The following is a 24814-nucleotide window of genomic DNA, read 5'->3' as shown; positions in this document are numbered from 1 at the left end:
GCTTTTAAAGACAGAGATGCACAACCTTGCTGGTGCAAATGGGATCTCAGATATCTTTCCTATGGGAGATTGCTCCAGCAAAACCTGCAAATAAAACCTGCCTAAGAGCTGTCTGTCTACCTATCTAGGTTCTTATATAGTCCCATCAACACAGTTACTGTGCACCTTAAAGATCTTTGATCAGATTAACATAACGCTAAATTCAATGCCAGGGGATTTGAAGTGGGGCAGCATTGCATCTGTGGCTACTGGTAGAAAGATCTGGCAGTTTTAAAATCTTTGATAGAAAAGAGAAAATATTCAAATTAGAAAACAGCAGATGGATGGGCCTGTACCACAGAAGTAACAGTTCTTTTCTATGATTTGTGAAACAAGACACTCTGAAGATTTAATTCTACTCCATATAATTATCATGATTGGTGTCATGATAACTGTAATTATTGTTTTTCTTGTACAGGTTGTTATACTAAAGAATAACCATATATAAATTATTCACAGTCTTAAAGAGAGTTTCCTCCCAAAACTTTATGCTAGCATACTCCTTGTATATACAGGGTTTTAGGAATTTAATCTGCACCACAAAAATGCATCATGCTTGAGGACTTTTTATTGGGCTGCTGATCTTTTCTTCTCTTTAAACTGACAGGCGGGATTGAAACATTTATTTGCAATAACCTTAAAAGTTAAACTATAGAACAGCACTAGTCCTGCTACAGTGTTCATAAATTCTATGCTGGCTTTAGCTTCTCTGTTGGATAATGTAGAGTTTTAGCTGAAATAGCATAAACAAACTTTCTTTGATCTCATCATTTTACTATTTTTGGTGTGGCACTCTGGTAAAGGACACTCAACTACTAGGTTTGTGTAAATCTTATTAAAGTCAGTTTGACTGTATACTCTGCACTTAAAAGTAATTCACTGAAGATGGCTAAATTCCAGTCTACTGTACAGCTGTGTTTAGTATGAAAGATGGCAAGGTCTTTCAATCAGAAGGGGTGTCTGTAAGGTTTGTTAGTAATAATTCTCCAGGTTTGGAGACAATGAATATTTTAGGTTTTTAATCATCTTGGGAGATCAACCTGAATTCCCCCAAATGAGGTCAACATGCCTTTATTCACTTTTGGCTGAACATGGAGCTCAATACTGCAATGAAATCCAGCTGTCTGTCTATAATGTAGAGTCAAAAAGAAAAGGAGTACTTGTGGCACCGTAGAGACTAACATTTATTTGAGCATAAGCTTTCGTGAGCTACAGCTCACTTCATTGGATGCATGCAGTGGAAAATACAGTGCGGAGATTTATAAACACAGAGAACATGAAACAATGGGTGTTACCTGATCACTCTTGTTACAGTGTGTATGGTAAGGTGAGCTATTACCAGCCGGAGAGTAGGGGTGGAGGGGGGAACGTTTTGTAGTGATAATCAAGGTGGGCCATTTCCAGCAGTTGACAAGAACGTGTGAGGAACAGTGGGGGCGGGGGGGGGACACAAACATGGGGAAATAGTTTTACTTTGTGTAATGACACATCCACTCCCAGTCTTTATTTAAGCCTAAGTTAATTGTATCCAGTATGCAAATTAATTCCAATTCAGCAGTCTCTCGTTGGAGTCTGTTTTTGAAGTTTTTTTGTTGAAGAATTGCCACTTTTAGGTCTTCAAAAACAGACTCCAATGAGAGACTGCTGAATTGGAATTAATTTGCAAACTGGATACAATTAACTTAGGCTTGAATAGAGACTGGGAGTGGATGGGTCATTACACAAAATAAAACTATTTCCCCATGTTTATTCCCCCCCCCCCGCCCCCACTGTTCCTCAGACGTTCTTGTCAACTGCTGGAAATGGCCCACATTGATTATCACTACAAAAGGTTCCCCGCCTCCTCCCTCTCTTCTACTGGTAATAGCTCACCTTACCTGATCACTCTTGTTACAGTGTGTATGGTAACACCCATTGTTTCATGTTCTCTGTGTATATAAGTCTCCCCACTGTATTTTCCACGGCATGCATCCGATGAAGTGAGCTGTAGCTCACGAAAGCTTATGCTCAAATAAATTTGCTAGTCTCTAAGGTGCCACAAGTCCTCCTTTTCTTTTTGTGGATACAGATTAACACGGCTGCTACTCTGAAATATAGAGTCAGTGCTTCACTCTGTAAGAGGTGCCATTGTTTATAAAGGCACAATATTACTCAATGTAAATAAAGTTGGCAGAACCTGGCCTTTAATTATTTATTCCAAGAAGTATTCTGCTCTTCACAAAGCAATAAGAATTTCTACTTCTTGGTTTGAGTCTTTAAAGAATCACCAAAGCTCTTGTTCTTGAATGTATTGACTTTGAAAAAAGGGGTCTCTGTTGTACTGTAGAACCAAAAAAAAACCCACTAGGGAGTTGAAATAATAACCCGTCCGGGAAGAAAGGGGGGCATTTTAAAGGTTGGAAAGTAATCTACAGTGTATCATATATAGGTATATTTCTGTGTGCTATAAAATCAGTCCATGATATATATCCAGCAAAACGCACTTTGGAAAAGTCAGGGCTGTCACCCTCAGGAAGACCAACCTAGCATGCTGCTGCGGGGTCTAAGGCTGCAGGTTCAGCCTTACAGTACCGGGTCATTTAAAGAATGGCTCCATAATGCTGCAACCTTCCACCAAGAAATCCTCTAGCCAGAAGCGTGGATAGCTCTGCCTGAAGGTGGGGACCCGACATTCCCTACAAGCAGGGATAGCCCCATAGCTCAGGCAGGACCAACCTATGCCGAAGGCAGGAAAACTGGAGCTCCGATGCTTTGCTTCCTCTCTGGGTCCCAGTACCAGCTCCACTTCCCTGTCCAGGCCACCCAACAACAGCGGCCCATCCCCCTCCCTGTAGCTCCTAATGCCTGCAACACTTCCTCTCCCTCCAGAAAAGGCCCTAGTACTGAGGGACTAGGTAGCACCTAGCTCCCTCTGCCTGCTCTGAGGCTAGGTCAGATGGAGATTAGGATACTCAGCCTGGAGGCCCAGCAGATTGGAAGAGGTCAGGAGGATGCTTCAGCTCCATCTTTGGGACAAGTGAGGAGAGGGATCCCTCCTGTGAACGGCAGCAGTGCCTGGCCCCTACACAGGAAGAGTGAAGGTGTGAGAGGGGAGGACACCTAAGACCACTCAATAGCCAGGTACACTTTATTCTCCAGTTATTGTAAGGCGGGGCTTTACTACCGCGAGCGGTGGAAACAAAGGACAAGGGAAAGGACGGGGCCCTCCATGTGCTAAATTCTTCTTCATGACCTTCCTATTTCAAAAAAGGGGTCTGGCTCCATTGGAGCTGGGAGGGGCAGGACCAAGCTCACCTGGACGTACCTGAACTAGCTATGCTCAAGCTAGCACCTAAAAATAGCATGTCTGTGGCAGCATGGGGCTGCTCAGGCCAGCCAGCCAAGTACATACCCCCTGGGTCAGGTGGGCTTGGATTGCGGGGGGGAGAGGGACTAGCCCACGCAGCTGCACCCCTCCCAGCTCAAATGTAGCTGTGTCCACCGAAGGCTGTAGGTGGGCAAATAAAGTCACGGAAGGACAGTGCCTTCTTTCAGAGTAGCAGCCGTGTTAATCTGTATTCTCAAAAAGAAAAGGAGTACTTGTGGCACTTTAGAGACTAATGCTCAAATAAATTGGTTAGTCTCTAAGGTGCCACAAGAAGGGAAGTCAAGGGAATCGACACTTTATTGTCAGAGGGCAAGCAGTGACTAAGGGGTCATTCACAATCTGATCCACAGCCGTGAGCCAAAGAGGGAGATTTCCAACACACCTCTGAACAACATACTAACCCATAGAGACCTTCCTACCAAGACTACAAAAAGAAGGATTCCGGGTGGACTCCTCCTGAAGGTCGAGACAGCAGACTGGACTTCTACATAGAGTGCTTCCGCCGACGTGCAAGGGCTGAAATTGTGGAAAAGCAGCATCACTTGCCCCATAACCTCAGCCGTGCAGAACACAACGCCATCCACAGCCTCAGAAACAACTCTGACATCATAATCAAAAAGGCTGACAAAGGAGGTGCTGTCGTCATCATGAATAGGTCGGAATATGAACAAGAGGCTGCTAGGCAGCTCTCCAACACCACTTTCTACAAGCCATTACCTTCTGATCCCACTGAGGGTTACCAAAAGAAACTACAGCATTTGCTCAAGAAACTCCCTGAAAAAGCACAAGAACAAATCCGCACAGACACACCCCTGGAACCCCGACCTGGGATATTCTATCTGCTACCCAAGATCCATAAACCTGGAAATCCTGGATGCCCCATCATCTCAGGCATTGGCACCCTAACAGCAGGATTGTCTGGCTATGTAGACTCCCTCCTCAGGCCCTACGCTACCAGCACTCCCAGCTATCTTCGAGACACCACTGACTTCCTGAGGAAACTACAGTCCATCAGTGATCTTCCTGAAGCTTCATCAAGGATCTATAGCCTATCCTGAAGGTCGACCCATCCCTCTCACAGATCTTGGGAGACAGGCCAGTCCTTGCTTACAGACAGCCCCCCAACCTGAAGCAAATACTCATCAGCAACCACACACCACTATGGATGTAGAAGCCCTCTACACCAACATTCCACACAAAGATGGACTACAAGCCACCAGGAACAGTATCCCCAATAATGTCACGGCAAACCTGGTGGCTGAACTTTGTGACTTTGTCCTCACCCATAACTATTTCATATTTGGGGACAATGTATACCTTCAAACCAGCGGCACTGCTATGGGTACCCGCATGGCCACACAGTATGCCAACATTTTTATGGCTGACTTAGAACAACGCTTCCTCAGCTCTCGTCCCCTAATGCCCCTACTCTGCTTGCACTACATTGATGACATCTTCATCATTTGGATCCATGGAAAAGAAACTCTTGAGGAATTCCACCATGATTTCAACAATTTCCATCCCGCCATCAACCTCAGCCTGGACCAGTCCACACAATAGATCCACTTCCTGGACACTATGGTACTAATAAGCGATGGTCACATAACCATCACCCTATACCGGAAACCTACTGACCGCTATTCCTACCTACATGCCTCCAGCTTTCATCCAGACCACACCACACAATCCATTGTCTACAGCCAAGCTCTACGATACATCCGTATTTGCTCCAATCCCTCAGACAGAGACAAACACCTACAAGATCTCTATCAAGCATTCTAACAACTACAATATCCACCTGCTGAAGTGAAGAAACAGATGGACAGAGCCAGAAGAGTACCCATAAGTTACCTACTATAGGACAGGCCGAACAAAGAAAATAACAGAATGCCACTAGCCATCACCTTCAGCCCCCAACTAAAACTTCTCCAACGCATCATCAAGGGTCTATAGCCTATCCTGAAGGTCGACCCATCACTCTCACAGATCTTGGGAGACAGGCCAGTCCTTGCTTACAGACAGCCCCCCAACCTGAAGCAAATACTCATCAGCAACCACACACCACACAACAGAATCACTAACCCAGGAACCTATCCTTGAAACAAAGCCCGTTGCCAACTGTGTCCACATATCTATTCAGGGGACACCATCATAGGGCCTAATCACATCAGCCACACTATCAGAGGCTCGTTCACCTGCATATCTACCAATGTGATATATGCCATCATGTGCCAGCAATGCCCCTCTGCCATGTAAATTGGTCAAACTGGACGGTCTCTACGTAAAAGAATAAATGGACACAAATCAGATGTCAAGAATTATAACATTCAAAAACCAGTCGGAGAACACTTCAGTCTCTTTGCTCACTCGATTACAGACCTAAAAGTGGCACTTCTTCAACAAAAAAACTTCAAAAACAGACTCCAATGAGAGACTGCTAAATTGGAATTAATTTGCAAACTGGATACAATTAACTTAGGCTTAAATAAAGACTGGGAGTGGATGGGTCATTACACAAAGTAAAACTATTTCCCCATGTTTATTCCCCCCCCCCTCCACTGTTCCTCAGACGTTCTTGTCAACTGCTGGAAATGGCCCATCTTGATTATCACTACAAGAGGTTCCCCTCCAACCCCTGCTCTCCTGCTGGTAATACCTAACCTTACCTGATCACACTTGTTACAGTGTGTATGGTAACACCCATTGTTTCATGTTCTCTGTGTATATAAATCTCCCCACTGTATTTTCCACTGCATGCATCCAATGAAGTGAGCTGTAGCTCACAAAAGCTTATGCTCAAATAAATTTGTTCATCTCTAAGGTGCCACAAGTCCTCCTTTTCTTTTTGCAGATACAGACTAACATGGCTGCTACTCTGAAAAATGGCTTTAATGGTTGCTGAAAATAATCCAGACTGGTTCATATGCAGAAAAAATAAAGGATGGAACTGGTGCGGGGCCTTATCTTGCTCCCCATGGCAAAACTCCCATTGACGATTAGCAGAGCAAGTTCAGGCCCACGATGACAGCGCGTGATCGCAAGCCAAACTTAAGAGAGCAGAAACACAAACACATGACATAGTAGGTGTATCAAAGGGATTGGTTTCATCTGCCAAATAAAGACTTCTCAGTCTCTGTAGAAAGTAAATCTTTTTGCCCAAATGCAAATAAAAGTAATCAGATTAATATCATTGCCAAGTCAACTGAAAAACACTCGACATTAGAAAATGGTCCAAGGAGATAGTAAATATCCATTCTGCTGTCCACACAGCAGAATGAATATGCCCTCCACTTAACTTGGGTAGCATTAGGCTGTAACTTTAGTATACAAACAGCATAACTGTAACAGCTATGTCATCACTGCAGCTATCTGGTTTTAAAGTACGTCTTTACCTTGCTTCTGCCTTCGTCCTTCCTCCACATGCTGAGAGCTAAGGACCCTCCTGTTGAGAGGTGAATCCTCTGAGGTGCCTTCTGATTGTGGTTCTAGCTTGGCCTCCCTCTCCTCCAGAGTTAGGGATCAATCTGCTAAACTTTTCTCTCTCCTTGTTCAGTACCAGGAGCCAGGCAATCTGGCCACCTCCCCCTACCTAAATTAGCTTAATGAAGTAGTGACAGTGCCCATGGCCATCAGTATTACCCGCTGTACCAGAGCACCTTGCAAGCTGCAGTCACAATTCCAGAAATCTGATGTATTCAGCTAGTCCAGCTACCCATTTTCCTGCCCACTCCCTACCCCTGTGGTTCTGCACTAGTCCTGGAAGGGCAGCCTCATTCAGCTTCTCCTTAAGAATCTCCCTGGACCCCTCACATGCTCTCTTTCCAACTGTCATAGAATAATAGAATATCAGGGTTGGAAGAGACCTCAGGAGGTCATCTAATCCAACCCCCTGCTCAAACCAGGACCAACCCCCAACTAAATCCCTTGCTCCCAAACCTTTCACCCTAAGCCAGTGCTGATCTAAAGTTCTTTACCATTCCACCAGTGCCCAGATGCCCAGTCTTTCCTTGCCTCTGCCATGTCTGGATCTCATGCTGCTCCAGCCATCCAGCCCCATCAGAATTATTTGAAGGGCAGTGGTGAAGAATATGAGTCTTAGACTAAAGTGAATTCTCCAAGTACACGTGCAAGAACTGAAATCCTGTGGGAACTGTAATAGTCCCTTACCTGCATTGTGAGGACTATTTAATTAATAGCTGTACAGCATTCTGAAGATGAAAAGTGAATTAGAAGTAGTAGTTAATCATTTTTAAGTATTGGTTCTATCCAACAAATGCGGTTAAAACTAGTTGAAAGTGAACCTCAAAAAGGTTTGACGTGTCCATTTAGTTCAGATAAGCATCCAAAAATATCTGTATGTGAAATGTACCCAAGTTTATTAGAAAGTCCAAGGTCAGAAAAAAAAACAAAACCAGTCCAGAAATTTCAAAAGAAGCAGCTCTCTCATGAGATGGCTAACATTTTCTGGTTCTGACTGAGCCTTTCCTGTATTATTTCTACTTCTAATACCAGCTGTAGGCAGATTAGAGAAGCATGCAAAAATGTCATTAAACATTGTCTGAGCTCAGATTTTGGTGTGGTTCATGCTTTAGGTGAAAGTTTGAATTGATTATTATTTTATCTGAACTGTGTCTCCTATCACTAGTTAAAGTTGACATTGTGCACATTATGGGCCTGATTATGAAAAAAAAGAGGCATGTAATTGTGCAGGAAAATGTGCATACAATTCTGTGCCTAACTAAAGTAAACAGTTACTCCGCCCCCATTGTATTGGCAGACTGAGTAATTACATGACTATTTACACAGTTGTGGTAGTGGTGTGCAAATTAGGTGTGCAATTGTGAGCCTAACTTTTTATAAATCAGGTTTCATATTGACAGCTATTCATTGCGAGAAAAAATAAGAGTGAGTGGTGACATGTCTCTATTAACCTCGTAACACACGATTGCACTGGGGCATAATATGACCATTAATTAACTATTATAATAGGGTAAGCCGTCGAAAACAAGATATTGTTTAGAAATATTTCACACAAAATATTCATAGAGGGAGATTTCAGTTACTTTGGTGATTTGCTGAGAACTGGATGGAAACATTGCATGGGACAATTGTGGAAGGCATAAATGTAGGGATACCGCTTAGTAAACCAGTGTTAAGTTAGATCCATATTTGGATTGTATATCCATAATGGATTTAACAACTGCTTCAGTCAGTCTGGCAGGAATTTATGAACGAAATGGATTGGATAAAGTTAACTCAGGAGAGATCAACCTTCACTTTAAAAATTGTCCCTCTTTAGAGGTTTAAGAGAAGCTGATTGGAATAATTGTAATGGCTGATGTAAGGAAATCAGACGTCTCAAATGTTATGACACCAGTTACAAATTAATTGGTAAATTTTGTTTTATGGGCCAAATATGTAAACTCTGTTTACCCAAAAGAAAACCAAAAAGCCACAAAAGGAAGCCTGGCACTTGCAGATTTGTTTCAGGGGTGGGTAACCTCCTGCATATACTGATTTATTTTTAGGAAAGTAAATAGAGACTCTACTATATACAGCTACTAACGATGTGACTCTTGTAAGAGGAGGTTACTGCAGAAAGTGGCTCTGTAGTAGCCAGTTATTTCCAGCAAATATCACTGGGCGTGCCAAGTCTTTTGTTTGCAAAGGAGCTCTCTGCCTTGTTTTTCTCCTCCTCCCGACCTAGGACTATGAATCCCGAGTCAGCAGAATTACCCACTTCACAGCTGCACAAATCCATTTTAGTCCACAGGACTCCTCCTGCAGAGGACTGGAGCAATATTTCCATACTGTTACCAGTGAGGAGCACAGTATGGATGGGAGCGTGGACATTCAAAGGGTATTCTTATTAGAAGGTCCTGTTATACAGGGAATGTTAGAACATAAAAAACCATATAATGGAAATAAGAGAGGTGACATTTCAATATAGGAAGGGGAGGCAGGACAGCAGCACAGATGGCTGTAGAATAGCAGTGATCTGTAGGTTCCTAAGACTGAATTCTAAGGAGAAGTACTGACACCGGTTTAGGTAATTAATCACTGAAACAACTTAGTAAGGGCTGTGGTGGATTCTCCATCAGTGGCAATCTTTAAATCAAGACTGGATGCTTTTCTAAAAGCTTTACTGCAGTTCAACCACAGCTGTTGGACTTGAAGCAGGAATTAATTCTGGGGAAGTTCTTTGGCCATTGTTATGCAGGTGGTCAGACTAGGTGATCACAACGATCCCTTCTGGCCTTACAATCTATGACATTTACCATAGCAGCTGCTACCAAATGTGGCTGATGACAGATGCAGTAGCGCGTAGGTACTGTCATTTACTGTAGGTCTGCATAGTGTCTGGCACAATGACACCCCAACTTAGTCAAATCTCCTGGGCACTACTGCAATTTAAATGTGAATGCAGCAAGGTACACATCTGCCGATTGAAAAACAAAACACTCCTTCCTGCTAAAGGGTGGGCCACAAACACTATGAGAAACAATTTCACAGCAAAGTATCAAGCAGCAGCAGTGAAGGACGCTGGATGGCAGATGTATTTTCAGCTGTGTTACCAACAGGAGGAATTCACTATGTGTGCAAATGTGTGATGCAGGAATCTCATAGAATCTCATAGCAGGATTAGATTATAAAATTAGGTGCCTCTGAAATAGATTTAATTAGATAGATAAGGGGGACTTGAGGCGAGGTGGTTTTGGGGGGAGAAGTTGTTCAATTTTTTCAGTTCTGACAATGCTCTTGAAGGAGATTTCAAACTCATGCAACATCTGAAAAGAAGGTTATTATGGGCCCAATCCAGCAAGTTCTGCACACAGAACTCCCGAGTCAAAGACAACTAACGCTGGATACAGAAGAGCGTACCAGGAAACCAGAAGAGAATAAGCATTGCAGTAAGAATGCCAAATAGTTACGCCCATTGAAAGTTGGCAAGCATGTTTGCTTTCAAACAGAGAAGCATCTGGCGCCTTGCCAAAGCAGCAGCTATCTCATGCACACCAAAGTCACATGTCATAACTACTTGTGAGGAGCACTCCCAGAAGAACAGCAAACTTCTAAACCCAGCCAAAGATAACTCTGTTCTCTCTTTCTTGAGGACGGTGAGACTGCTGACAGGAGCAACACATCCCAGTCAGTGACACTGGAAAAGCCTGCAAGCAGCAGTCTATGGGCAATGGATCCACCTCAGCAGTCAGACAAGCCATTGCAGAAGGAACTCTGTTGAGAGGTGGCCATGTGATCAGAGAGCCTTTGAGGTTCATAGACCATATGTACTAACACATGACCAATAAGAAGCAACATAATTCTCTCATCAGTCAGGAGGTTCAGGTCATTTGCCCTGACATCTCCGTTTGTGTTTGATTAATTGGCCACGTTTGCTGTGCTTGGACTTTTTGGCTGGTTTACAATTTGATTTATTTTTTTAAATGGCAGCTGTAACAGTTATCGCTGGAGCCTGCAGATACTGACCCCTGCCACATGACGGGTGCGTGGTCCTTCTGTAACACTGACCGAGCCATATGACTGGGACAAGGAAACAAAGCTCTGCCTCTTACTAGCACTCCTGTGGGTGGGGAACTGCAAGTAAATTCAGGTGCTTTAAAACACCAACTGACAGCTGTATTGATGCTTTAAAGCACAGCCTCAGAGTAAGGTGGAGAGAGGACTGCAAAGCCCCAATGAGTGCTCCCAGAGATACACACAGTGCGGCAGATTCTCCCCTGCCCTGCACCTTGCAGGGTAATTTACTCACTGCAAAGTGAGTGCAAAACAGGTGTTAGGTGCCACCAAATCAATCAAAATTTGACTCCCCCCGCCTTTTTCTCTTTTAAAAGTGTATAATAGTGAACAAACACCACTCCTTCCAAAACTGGGCTACAAATGGCTGTAACAGCCCAGCACCTGGGCTGGCTGACATGCCAACAACAAGCAGGCTGTGCGGACTCTGTTCTTCTGAGATTAGCAGTGATCAGATTTTGATGCACTTGCTTGCTTGGAGACACATATGAGTCTAGTCAGTTTCAAGCACACCAGTTTCAAGCACAAAGAAGGGAACCTGGGCATCATGAGTTGGTACTAGGAGAGCCTGCCTATGTGCTAATAATACTACCTACCTCTGACCTAGTGCTCTTCATCAGCCGATCTCAAAGCGCTTCACAAATTAGGTCAGTATCGTATTTTACAGATATGGAAACTGAGGCACAGAGCACGCACATAACCTACCCAAGGTTACCGTGCAGGCTAGGGGCAGAGCCAGGACTAGAATTCAGGTCTGCTGACTCCTACCCCAGTCTCTGTCCACTGAGCCAGGACTATAGCCCTATTTTTGAAGGAAGGACTAATAAAGACTCTTCAAAGGGTTAAAAATCTAAGATAGAAAATGTCCTTGTGAGGAAGGAGGAGTCAAATCTGGGGTCTAGTAAGCTTGTTATTGTTTACAGAAAAGCAATAGTCAGATTGCTTATAGTCTTATTCCGATTACATCTTTCTACTGATTTTTTATATTATGATGGCACCTCTCAGAGCCCCAAACAAGGATCAAGGCCTTCATACTGTTAGATGCCGTACAGACATATAACAAGACAGTGTCTGCCCCACAGAATTTATCATCCCAGTATCAGAAAGGTGGATAAAACAGACAAATGGGTGAAGGTGGAGGATGGGAGGGTGAGATATAAAAAAAAAAGCAAATAGAGGTTTAGCAGAAAAAATCTTTTCTGGAGGTGTTGGGTTTGTTTTACTATCTGTGGGGCTTCCAAGAACGCTTAGTGATTTCTAGTCATCGTTGGCCCCTGCTGCTTGGGGCAAAGCAACAGCTGCACTTATTCAGTAAATCCCTTAGTGCAAGTTTCTCCTCTCAGAGCCACACAGTAGAAGTTAGTATCAGTGTTCTGATCCTGCTACACGTGGGGCTGTCATATAGAAGAGCAGAATGTCAGACCCGAGGGCTACCTCTGCAGCACTGACTTCTCTGTTCAAGAGAAATCAGGAGTGCAGGATTTTTGTAAGGGAAGCATTTTACGTGATCTGCAGCTTTCAGTGTCAAGTGTTTTTGTCAACACCAGCAAAAAGGTGGGGGTGATAAAATGCCTGTTACCTGCATCTGCCCTTTTAGCTACTGACCAGCTCCTCTGAAATAGCCTTCTGCCAGAGCTACAGGCAATGAAGTTACAGCAGCAGCACCACCAAACCTGCCTGTCCAGCATTTCTTGATTCTTATAGTGACTGGCAGTAACAATGAAATGACATTTGCCCTGAAAGGAAAAAAGGGAGGCAAGTAATAGAATACCCTAGCTGATGATCACCCAGATATCCAGGCTTACCCAGACAGGAATATATTGAGGATCTCGTATGGCGCTGAAGAAGCAGTAGATACCAACATGTCTCAATAGAAATACACATCCATAGCTCCTGGGAAGGCTGTGAGAGTGACCCCCTAGACAGACACTGTGTCTTATGCTGTATTTTAAAGGGGATGTAAAATTAACACTGATTGGACTATCAGTTTTTAAGGAGAACTCCTCACTGAGATCAGTGCCAGTGCCCCACTGCTGTGGCCCCCCCTCCCCTGCCAGTACAACACAAATGCTTTGAAGATTTTTTGTTATTGTATATAATAAATCCTAGGGCATTGTTACCAAATCTTGATCCAGTAGGATTTGAAAGAAAGGGAGCTAGATCAATGATAACATCATAGAATATCAGGGCTGGAAGGGACCTCAGGAGGTCCTCTAGTCCAGTCCCCTGCTCAAAGCAGGACCAATCCCCAACTAAATCATCCCAGCCAGGGCTTTGTCAAGCATGAGCTTAAAAACCTCTAAGGAAGGAGATTCCACCACCTCCCTAGGTAACCCATTCCAGTGCTTCACCACCCTCCTAGTGAAGGTTATCGTTTATCATTGTTATTACTACTGTCACACCCTCATCATATTCCAGGACTCCAGCGTACTAGGCGCTGCACAAACTCATCAAATCTCCACAAGAATGTTTTAATAGTAATGGAGACAGTGTGGTCAGCTGGACTGAGCACTATACTAGGACTCAGAATACCCAGGTTCTATACCTGGCTCTATCACTGGCTGACCTTTGGCAAGATACGCCCGTGCCTCAGTTTCCCCATCTCTAAATGGGGATAATGATACTGACCTCCTTTGTAAAGCGCTTTGCGATCTATTCAGGAAAAATGCTATATAACAGTTAGGTATTAATTATTATTTGAGTAAATACATTGTTTTCAGTTTTTTATATATATAATTAGAGGACTCTTTCTATAGCTGGAAAAGAGATGGTTTCCTAGCTCTCTATTAGGGCTGGATTCAATAAAAATGCTAGCTGACTTCCTTGCCAGCGTTGGAAACAATTGTGTTCTCAAGGCTTGGTTGGTACAGTTTCTGTTGACAAAGGGAGAGCGCGGAAGACCTGGAAGAGTGAATATGAAGCATTTCCTTTCCCCAATGAGCTGAGGGAGAGAGTGTGGTCCTCTGGAGCTAGCCGTGAGCTCCAACACAGCTGGGTTCTAGTCTTGGCTCTGCCACTGATTTCTTCTGAAACTTTGTGCTATTCACTTCACTACGTTGCCTCAGTTTCCATCACTGTAAAACTGAGATAGTGATACTTATCTTCCTTTGTAAAGCCCTTTGAGAGCTATGAATGAGAAGTGCCCTATAAGATCTAAGGAACAATAATAATAACAGTGATGTTAGGCTAGTTGCTTGCGCTTCTCTCTCCAGGAGGGAACAAGAGTTTGTTCTGCGGACCACCTGTCACCCATTCACAAGTGGACCACCTCTACCCCCTTTTTGATTGCACAGACCATCTCCCCTCCTAGACCTGACTATACGGCATCCCTCCATCAACCACAGCAGTTGTTGACGTGGATAAATAAATAGAGTTAGGATATTGAGCTCTTTTTATTGTTATGCTGGTGGCTTCAGTCACCTGAAGGTGCTTTCAGATGCTCGGTCCCAGCATGGTGCCTGCTGGGCTGGCATTTGTTCAGACATTTAATGAAAAGCCTGGCCTCCTGTAGAAGCAGCTGAAAGTGGAGAGGTGGAGCCAGCATCCTATGACCGATCAGCTCTCCACAGACCCCCAGTAAGTGCTCCAGAGTCCTGTCGTGAGCGACAGTCCACAGTTCGATAAACCACTGCCTTCTAGCATGTGGTGTTTGGTCTTTATTTTGTACCTGGCTCAGATGTCTCATCTTAGTTGCCCTATAAATAGGGCCCTACCAAATTCTTGGCTGTGAAAAATGTGTCACAGACTGTGAAATCTGGCATCCCCCGTGAAATCTGGCTATTGTAGGGGGGCCACAGTATTACCACCCTTACTTCTGTGCTGCCGTCAGAGCTGGGCAGCTGGAGAGTGGTGGCTGCTGGCCAGGTACCGAGCCCAGAACGCAGTGCTGCCATTAGAAGTAGGGTATTGCTGCTCTTACTTCTGTACTGCGGCTTTTACGCGAAGCCTCCTACACTACCCCAGGATAGCCTTGCAACCCCCCAGTCTCTTTTGGGGTGGGACCCCCAGAGTTACAACACTGTGAAATTTAAGATTTAAATATCTGAAACCATGAGATTCAAGATTTTTTAAAATGCTATTTTTTAAATGGACAGTGAATTTGGTAGGGCCCTACCTATAAATGAATTCAATTAAGAGTTAAGGAACAAAGTACTTTAACTTTAAATATTTTCACAAAAATTCAACAGATTCAAAAGCTAGCCTTAAACAAATTCAGTAGTTATTACTGGGTACAGGATGGAAATGATCATGTAGCTTCCCCTTAGTATTTAACGTGTCATAATATCAGTTTCACAGGAGTCCAATGAAGCTTTGCTCGACAGAATGAAATCTGGGTAGTGGAGGATTTGGTCCTATGTAATTAAATGATTAGCAGCTACCATAGAAGTCCCATGAAATGTACATTTCAAATTATAGTGCTACCCTGTATCCCAGCCATTTATCTTGTGTTCACTAGTTAAAAAAAAAACAAAAAAAACAACCAGACACTTCCAAATGTCTACATGGAAGTCAATGGCCGCTTGGGATCAGACTCTGTTGGAATCTCTCTCAACAGAGCTATACATGGAGCTCAGATAATTTTCCACCAAATGATGAGACCTTTTGTTTTGATAATGGAAACATTCTGAACAAAGGGGCAGCATGCAGGCTGGGGTCAGATATCTAATGTCAATAGAAAAATGTTGATTTTTTTCTATAGACAATAATACCTCACCCTGACATTTGTATAGCCTGGAAGAAAAGGAAAGGAGTACTTTTGGCACCTTATTTGAACAAATGTATTTGAGCATAAGTTTTCGTGAGCTACAGCTCACTTCATCGGATGCATTCACTGAACTGTGACGCAGGGCACCAGGATTCTGTCTCTGACTCTACCGCTGAGCTGCTGTGTTGAGCAAGTCACATCAGCACCGTTTCCTCTTTCGCCGTGTGCCTCGTCCATTTCGATGGTAAGCTCTTGGGGGCAGAGACTGTCTTTCACTTTGTGTTTGCACAGCGCCAAGCACAATGGGACTCTGATCTTGGTAGAGGTTTCTCGATGCTACCAAAATACAAATAATAATAACAGAAACTGAGAAAATTAAAACCATTGGCTTATGTGTCATTGAATCAGATAAAAGTGAGTGAGCAGGCTGTGAATGCCTTGGGGTCTGATCCTAAGCGGCCATTGATTTCCAAAGGCTTTGGATCCATCCCGTAATGCCTGGGGAGAGCTCCCAGTACTACTCCCTGCACAAATAAGACAACTTGCCAGGTTTCATTTTAGACAGAGGCTCTGTTTGGATCACTGTAGGTTAAAGTCAACCCAGCCACACCGTTCCCCATTTCCTAATTTTCCACTCTCAGTATTCTTCTTTTTAATGTTGGTGGATCCTGTGCCAAAAAATGTGTTTCCTCCCACAGTCTCCTCAGATTGTTTTGTAATTCCATTTTTCAGCCCCCCAGGGAGCGAAGGTGAGTCATAAGAATGCTTTTGGCTGTCAGATTCATGTGTGGTTCACTATAGCAACAAACAAAAGCATTAGTCAGAAACTGGCAGGGAGCTATAAACACATATTTTTAGAGATATTACCCAGAGTTTGCTTAATTTATGTGGTACTCTGTTGCCACACAACAGCACCCTCGTGGGGCTTTTTATGCTTTTTGAGTAAAAATCTTAAAGAAAATTTGCAAAAACATTCTACAGTGAAATTAAAGGGGTTTTAATTGATACTGTACCTTAAAGATCACAGGCCAAATTCTGCTGTTATACCCATGTAAATTCAACCCTGTTATACTAAAATCAGTGGAGTTGGTCTGAATTTACACCATAGTACCAGAATATGGTCCTAGACACATTAAACAAGGAGAGGGGCATAACGAGTGAAATTAATCCCACTTCTTTGCTGTATTCTCCTCTCTAATTTGACTGCAGCACACGGATTAGGTATAAAGGAAAGTGGTTTGCAATCGGTGGTTTAATCTCACTGCAGACATGCTTGGAAAAGAGTATCTTCAGCCTTACAGTGAGAAGTGAAGAATGATGAGCTGCAGGGGCAGCATGACTTAGCTAGAGACGGTCTCTCTGGTAATGCCACAGCCCAACCATTTATCTTCTCTTTAGCTCCACCACTTCTGGAATCTAAACCTTTCCCTTTTTCTGACAGCTTCACTTAATAAGAAACACATGCATGTCAAATGTATCTTCCAGCATCCTTGGGCTGGAACTGTTCAGCCGGGAGATTCTCATGTTAACTGGAAACCGGATGGGTACATTTTCAGACTGCTCCCTTCATACATGTGGTTGCAAAAGTGTGCATGCATCTACATGGGGAAAACATCTCTGCATGGAATTTCAACAGCTTAACAGCTACCAGTTCCCTTGTGTTATAAAACTGTGCACTTATAAAACTCATTGAGTTTGTGCACTCATAAACTCATTCCCTTGTGCACTTATAAAACTCATTGAGCCCGCTTGCGGCTGCAGTAGACTATTCAAAGTGTGTGCACAGATGTCAACGTTTTTCAAGCATGTGTGCAGGTGTTGTACATGTATATGTACAACATGCATTGCACACACACATGAAGGCTGTAGGAAGGCCCACTGGAAAGTTTACTTCTAAGTAAGGTGACCATATTTCCCTATGCTGAATACAGGACAAATGGTAAAATTACTCATATTCAAGTGGGTTCAACGGAAAACAATCAGAATTATGAAGTACAAACGTTCAAATTAGCATCGAGTTGACTGAGCCCCGGTTAAAAAGAAATACTGCGTAGCTGGATTCTTTTTATTTATCTTCTTATCTTAAGGATTTAGGGTTCACCCAGGTAGGGGTGACACACAAATTCCTATTCCCGCACACACAGACAGGGAGAGGTCTTACACACACACACACACACACCCCTCTCTCACACAGGTGGGGGAGTATGACCGACTGACCCGACCCTCCCTGCCCAGCAATCTCTGCCCTCTATACCTGGCTGGGCCCCCAGGACGGACCCACCTCTACCAGTACCTGGTGCTGCATCTTCCTGAGGCAACATGTGGGGGGTGGGGGTGGGGGTGGGGGGAGTATGCAGGGTCACATGCTCCCCCTCCCCAGATTTCTGCTAGGGTTCACACCAGAATGTGGCCAGCAGCAGCCTTTCGGCGCTGTGCAGGAGGGAAAGGACGTGAGCTACTTCCAGCTGCAGGGGAAGTCAGTGGGGGTGCGGGGGGAGAAGATGACCTGGCTCTTGTCTTTGCAGAGCTTATCGCTTCTGCGCACCCCACCCCCATCCCCACCCCATGGCTGGAAGCAGCTTATCCCTTCCTGCCCACACACTTGCACAGTGTCAAAAGGCAGCCAACACCTCCAGGCTGCTGCTGGCCATCGACACAACCCAACTGCTTCCTGTCTCCCAGCTACAGCGTGGGCAGGAAGGGGTTAAGCACTAAGGATGCATTGTGCACCAGGGAATCTGACTGGGGCGGGTGGCAGGGGCTTCAGTGAACTCGGACAGAGAGGTGGCTCAGCAGCAGAGGGTATCCAGGGTACAGAGCAGCCTCCCTGCTCCCTGGGGGCAGGACCCATGGTGGGGGAGTGGCATGAGGGGGTTAAGAGGGCCGAGGGGGCTGCTGTGGAGCCTGCAGGTTCAAGGGATGAACAGGCTGGAAATCCCCACCCCACCCCTCACCACTCTACAGCTTATCTAAAGGGCAGAGAGGCTTCCTCATGTCAGCTCTGTGCGGGGTTTTGGCACATGCAGGGCTTGGCTTCTCCTGGCCAGCCCAGCCAGAGGCAGTGGGGGAAAGAAGGAGCCTGCTGGCCAGGCTGTTGGTGAACTGAGTGCTCTGACCAGGGGCTGGTTCTCCTCACAGTGCTGGGAGCGGGACATGCCCTACCAGTGTGGATATGGAGGAGCAGCAGGACTGGGGGGTGAAGGGGCAAAGCAGGGAGAGGACAGCGAGAGGTGGAGCATGTAAAGGGCGGATGAGTGGGCAGCAGAGACAACATGTAACTGGTTGCTGCCTGGCACCTGCCCACACTCACCAGCCACCGTAGCTCACACTGTGCAGCAAGTGCCGACCAGAAACAGGCTGGGGGGGGGTGGGGGGAGGGAGGCCCGGCTGGCCAAGAGCCGGCACGCAGCCGGGGCTGCGCTGATGACCAGTGGAGGAGTGTCCAGCCCCATGCACTGCATCTTCGCCCCACCACAGCTTTGCAAACCCATCCCCATCATTGGCCACTGGACCCCCAACCCTGCAATCACTGCTGGTGGCAGGGCGGCTGGCAAGCGGGGATCTGGTCAGCAGCAAGACCCACCAGTACTGATGGGGGGGGAGACAGAAAATATGGAACAATTTGCCTGTTTTTAAGAAAAAGTCAGGACGCCTGCAGGAAGGCTTAAAAATGGGACTGTCCCTTTAAAAACGGGACATCTGGTCTCACTACTTCTATAAGGGTATGTCTACACTACGAAATTAGGTCGAATTTATAGAAGTCGTTTTTTTAGAAATTGTTTTTAAATAGTCGATTGTGTGTGTCCTCACACAAAATGCTCTAAGTGCATTAACTCGGCGGAGTGCTTCCACCATCCCCAGGCAAGCGTCGACTTCCGGAGTGTGCACTGTGGGTAGCTATCCCACAGTTCCCGCAGTCTCCGCTGCCCATTGGAATTCTGGGTTGAGATCCCAATGCCTGATGGGGCAAAAAACTTTGTCGCGGGTGGTTCTGGATACATGTCATCAGGCCCCCCTTCCCTTCCTCCCTCTGTGAAAGCAACGGCAGACAATCGTTTCGCGCCTTTTTTCTGAGTTACCTGTGCAGACGCCATACCATGGCAAGCATGGAGCCCGCTCAGCTCACGGTCACTGTATGTCTCCTGGGTGCTGGCAGATGTGGTACTGCATTGCTACACAGCAGCAGCAACCCATTGCCTTCTGGCAGCAGACGGTACAATAGGACTGGTAGCCGTCATCGTCATGTCCGAGGTGCTCCTGGCCTACATTAGGAGTGACTCGACCAGGTCACTCTCTTTAGTCCTGCAGGCAGTCCTATTGTACCATCTTATGGTGAGCAGGCAGGCATATGGATGGCTAGCAGTCCTATTGTACCATCTTTTGCCGGGCAGGCAGAAGATGAGGATGGCTATCAGTCCTATTGTACCATCTTCTGACAAGCAGCCAAGGGATGTGGATGGCTTGCAGTCCTTCTGCACAGTCTGCTGCCAGCCAAAGATGTAAAAGATAGATGGAGTGGATCAAAACAAGAAATAGACCAGATTTCATAGAATCATAGAATATCAGGGTTGGAAGGGACCTCAGGAGGTCATCTAGTCCAACCCCCTGCTCAAAAGCAGGACCAATCCCCAATTAAATCATCCCAGCCAGGGCTTTGTCAAGCCTGACCTTAAAAACTTCTAAGGAAGGAGATTCCACCACCTCCCTAGGCAATGCATTCCAGTGTTTCACCACCCTCCTAGTGAAAAAGTTTTTCCTAATATCCAACCTAAACCTCCCCCACTGCAACTTGAGACCATTACTCCTCATTCTGTCCTCTTCTACCACTGAGAATAGTCTAGAACCATCCTCTCTGGAACCACCTCTCAGATAGTTGAAAGTAGCTATCAAATCCCCCCTCATTCTTCTCTTCTGCAGACTAAACAATCCCAGTTCCCTCAGCCTCTCCTCATAAGTCATGTGTTCCAGTCCCCTAATCATTTTTGTTGCCCTTCGCTGGACTCTTTCCAATTTATCCACATCCTTCTTGTAGTGTGGGGCCCAAAACTGGACACAGTACTCCAGATGAGGCCTCACCAATGTCGAATAGAGGGGGACGATCACGTCCCTCGATCTGCTCGCTATGCCCTTACTTACATATCCCAAAATGCCATTGGCCTTCTTGGCAACAAGGGCACACTGCTGACTCATATCCAGCTTCTCGTCCACTGTCACCCCTAGGTCCTTTTCCGCAGAACTGCTGCCTAGCCATTCGGTCCCTAGTCTGTAGCTGTGCATTGGGTTCTTCCGTCCTAAGTGCAGGACCCTGCACTTATCCTTGTTGAACCTCATCATATTTCTTTTGGCCCAATCCTCCAATTTGTCTAGGTCCCTCTGTATCCTATCCCTACCCTCCAGCGTATCTACCACTCCTCCTAGTTTAGTATCATCTGCAAATTTGCTGAGAGTGCAATCCACACCATCCTCCAAATCATTTATGAAGATATTGAACAAAACCGGTCCCAGGACCGACCCTTGGGGCACTCCACTTGATACCGGCTGCCAACTAGACATGGAGCCATTGATCACTACCCATTGAGCCCGACAATCTAGCCAACTTTCTACCCATCTTATAGTGCATTCATCCAGCCCGTACTTCTTTAACTTGCTGACAAGAATACTGTGGGACACCGTGTCAAAAGCTCTGCTAAAGTCAAGAAACAATACATCCACTGCTTTCCCTTCATCCACAGAACCAGTAATCTCATCATAGAAGGCGATTAGATTAGTCAGGCATGACCTTCCCTTGGTGAATCCATGCTGACTGTTCCTGATCACTTTCCTCTCCTCTAAGTGCTTCAGGATTGATTCTTTGAGGACCTGCTCCATGATTTTTCTGGGGACTGAAGTGAGGCTGACTGGCCTGTAGTTCCCAGGATCCTCCTTCTTCCCTTTTTTAAAGATTGGCACTACATTAGCCTTTTTCCAGTCATCCGGGACTTCCCCCGTTCGCCACGAGTGTTCAAAGATAATGGCCAATGGCTCTGCAATCACAGCCGCCAGTTCCTTTAGCACTCTCGGATGCAACTTGTCCGGCCCCATGGACTTGTGCACGTCCAGCTTTTCTAAATAGTCCCTAAGCACCTCTTTCTCCACAGAGGGCTGGCCATCTATTCCCCATGTTGTGATGCCCAGCGCAGCAGTCTGGGAGCTGACCTTCTTAGTGAAGACAGAGGCAAAAAAAGCATTGAGTACATTAGCTTTTTCTACATCCTCTGTCACTAGGTTGCCTCCCTCATTCATTAAGGGGCCCACACTTTCCTTGGCTTTCTTCTTGTTGCCAACATACCTGAAGAAACCCTTCTTGTTACTCTTAACATCTCTCGCTAGCTGCAGCTCCAGGTGCTATTTGGCCCTCCTGATTTCATTCCTATATGCCCGAGCAATATTTTTATACTCTTCCCTGGTCATATGTCCAAACCTTCCACTTCTTGTAAGCTTCTTTTTTATGTTTAAGATCCGCTAGGATTTCACCGTTAAGCCAAGCTGGTCGCCTGCCATAGTTACTATTCTTTCGACACATCGGGATGGTTTGTCCCTTTAACCTCAACAGGGATTCCTTGAAATACAGCCAGCTCTCCTGGACTCCTTTCCCATTCATGTTAGTCCCCCAGGGGATCCTACCCATCCGTTCCCTGAGGGAGTCGAAGTCTGCTTTCCTGAAGTCCAGGGTCCGTATCCTGCTGCTTACCTTTCTTCCCTGTGTCAGGATCCTGAACGCAACCAACTCATGGTCACTGCCTCCCAGATTCCCATCCACTTTTGCTTCCCCTACTAATTCTTCCCGGTTTGTGAGCAGCAGGTCAAGAAAAGCTCCCTCCCTAGTTGGCTCCTCTAGCACTTGCACCAGGAAATTGTCCCCTACGCTTTCCAAAAACTTCCTGGATTGTCTGTGCACTGCTGTATTGCTCTCCCAGCAGATATCAGGAAAATTAAAGTCACCCATGAGAACCAGGGCGTGCGATCTAGTAGCTTCTGTGAGCTGCCGGAAGAAAGCCTCATCCACCTCATCCCCCTGGTCCGGTGGTCTATAGCAGACTCCCACCACTACATCACTCTTGTTGCACACACTTCTAAACTTAATCCAGAGACACTCAGGTTTTTCTGCAGTTTTGTACCGGAGCTCTGAGCAGTCATACTGCTCCCTTACATACAGTGCTACTCCCCCACCTTTTCTGCCCTGCCTGTCCTTCCTGAACAGTTTATAACCATCCATGACAGTACTCCAGTCATGTGAGTTATCCCACCAAGTCTCTGTTATTCCAATCACGTCATAATTCCTTGACATCACTAGGACCTCCAGTTCTCCCTGCTTCTTTCCAAGGCTTTGTGCATTCGTATATAAGCACTTGAGATAACCTGCTGATCGCCCCTCATTCTCAGTATGAGGCAGGAGCCCTCCCCTCACAGACCTTCCTGCCTGTGCTTCCTCACGGTATCCCGCTTTCCCACTTACCTCAGGGCTTTGGTCTCCTTCCCCCGGTGAACCTAGTTTAAAGCCCTCCTCAATAGGTTAGCCAGCCTGCTCGCAAAGATGCTCTTCCCTCTCTTCGTAAGGTGGAGCCCGTCTCTGCCTAGCACTCCTCCTTCATGGAACACCATCCCATGGTCAAAGAACATTTGTTTTGTATTCATTTGCTCCCCCCTCCTTCCATGAAGTCCTGCCTGAAATACGAGAGGGAGGGATAGCTTAGTGGGTTGAGCATTGGCCTGATAAACCCAGGGTTTTGAGTTCAATCCTTGAGGGGGCCATACTGTGTGACATTGTTTTTGTTTCTCCTTGATGTAAAGCCACCTCCTTTGTTGATTTTAATTCCCTGTAAGCCAACCCTGTAAGCCATGTCGTCAGTCGCCCCTCCCTCTGTCAGAGCAACGGCAGACAATCATTCCGCGCCTTTTTTCTGTGCAGACGCCATACCACGGCAAGCATGGAGCCCGCTCAGATCACTTGGGCAATTAGGAGCACATTAAACACCACATGCATTATCCAGCAGTATATGCAGCACCAGAACCTGGCAAAGTGAAACCGGGCGAGTAGGCGACTTCAGCGCGGTGACGAGAGTGATGAGGACATGGACACAGACTTCTCTCAAAGCAGGGGCCCTGGCAATGTGGGCATCATGGTGCTAATGGGTCAGGTTCATGTGGTGGAACGCCGATTCTGGGCCCGGGAAACAAGCACAGTCTGGTGGGACCGCATAGTGTTGCAGGTCTGGGACGATTCCCAGTGGCTGCGAAACTTTTGCATGCGTAAGGGCACTTTCACGGAACTTTGTGACTTGCTTTCCCCTGCCCTGAAGTGCAATAATACCAAGATGAGAGCAGCCCTCACAGTTGAGAAGCGAGTGGCAATAGCCCTGTGGAAGCTTGCAACGCCAGACAGCTACGGATCAGTCAGAGACTGCGCCTCCTCTACTTCCTTAAGGGAGCAGCTCAAGGGTGACTTCTGGATGGACTGTTTTTCCCCTCCATCAGTTGCAGGTTGGAGAACAGAGGAGCAATGCTGGTGACAGGAGGGTGTCAGACCTCTTGCCATCACTGTGCAGCTGGCAGCGAGGACCTCTAGTGCATGTTGCTGCTCCTTTGTGAGGGACCAGCATGTGCCTCGCTTTAGAAAGGAACTGTTCACTGCAGTTAATGAACAGGAAGCTGCGGTCATGGCTATGTTCGCATGCCTGCCGATCATGCCTCCTTGAAACCAGGGAGTAAGGCAGGGTGGAAGAAGTTAAAGTAGGCCACCCTCTCCTATAACCTACACTTTACAGTTCCTTGGTGAGTATATTACCCACTCTTCCGCTCAAAGGACCTGATTTTCCACTGCCTTGCAGTGAAGTGTAGTCATTACAACTGTGCACAGTGGGTGTAAATCTGTTTTGAACAGGGGTAAATGACTACATAAGGTGCAAGGTAGTGGAAACTCCAGCCCACACACTGTTAAATAGGAGTCTAAAGGAGTCTGAGTCTAAGTGGGTCAGATTTTCCTTTCACTTACATTGGTGTGACTCCATTGACTTCAGTGGAGTCAATCCTGATTTACGACAAGATCAGAATCAGGACAAGGAGTCTAATTTACGCTCCTGGTTGAGCTCCCCCTGCTCACCAAGAAGTTGTGTTTGGGTCCGAACACA

At 45.8% G+C, this 24814-nt stretch overlaps 1 long non-coding RNA gene across 1 annotated transcript in view; it reads left to right on the top strand.

Annotated features, from left to right (window-relative positions):
- LOC311522211 overlaps positions 1-24814 on the top strand; it is a 46706-nt gene that overhangs the window by 935 nt on the left and 20957 nt on the right. The gene's annotated exons all lie outside the window — the stretch shown is intronic.

The sequence above is a fragment of the Lepidochelys olivacea genome, assembly GCF_965140295.1.
Source record: "Lepidochelys olivacea isolate rLepOli2 genome assembly, chromosome: 6".
Taxonomy (NCBI): domain Eukaryota; kingdom Metazoa; phylum Chordata; order Testudines; family Cheloniidae; genus Lepidochelys; species Lepidochelys olivacea.
Note: the sequence above shows the minus strand (reverse complement) of the source record. Positions and strands in the feature narration are given on the sequence as shown.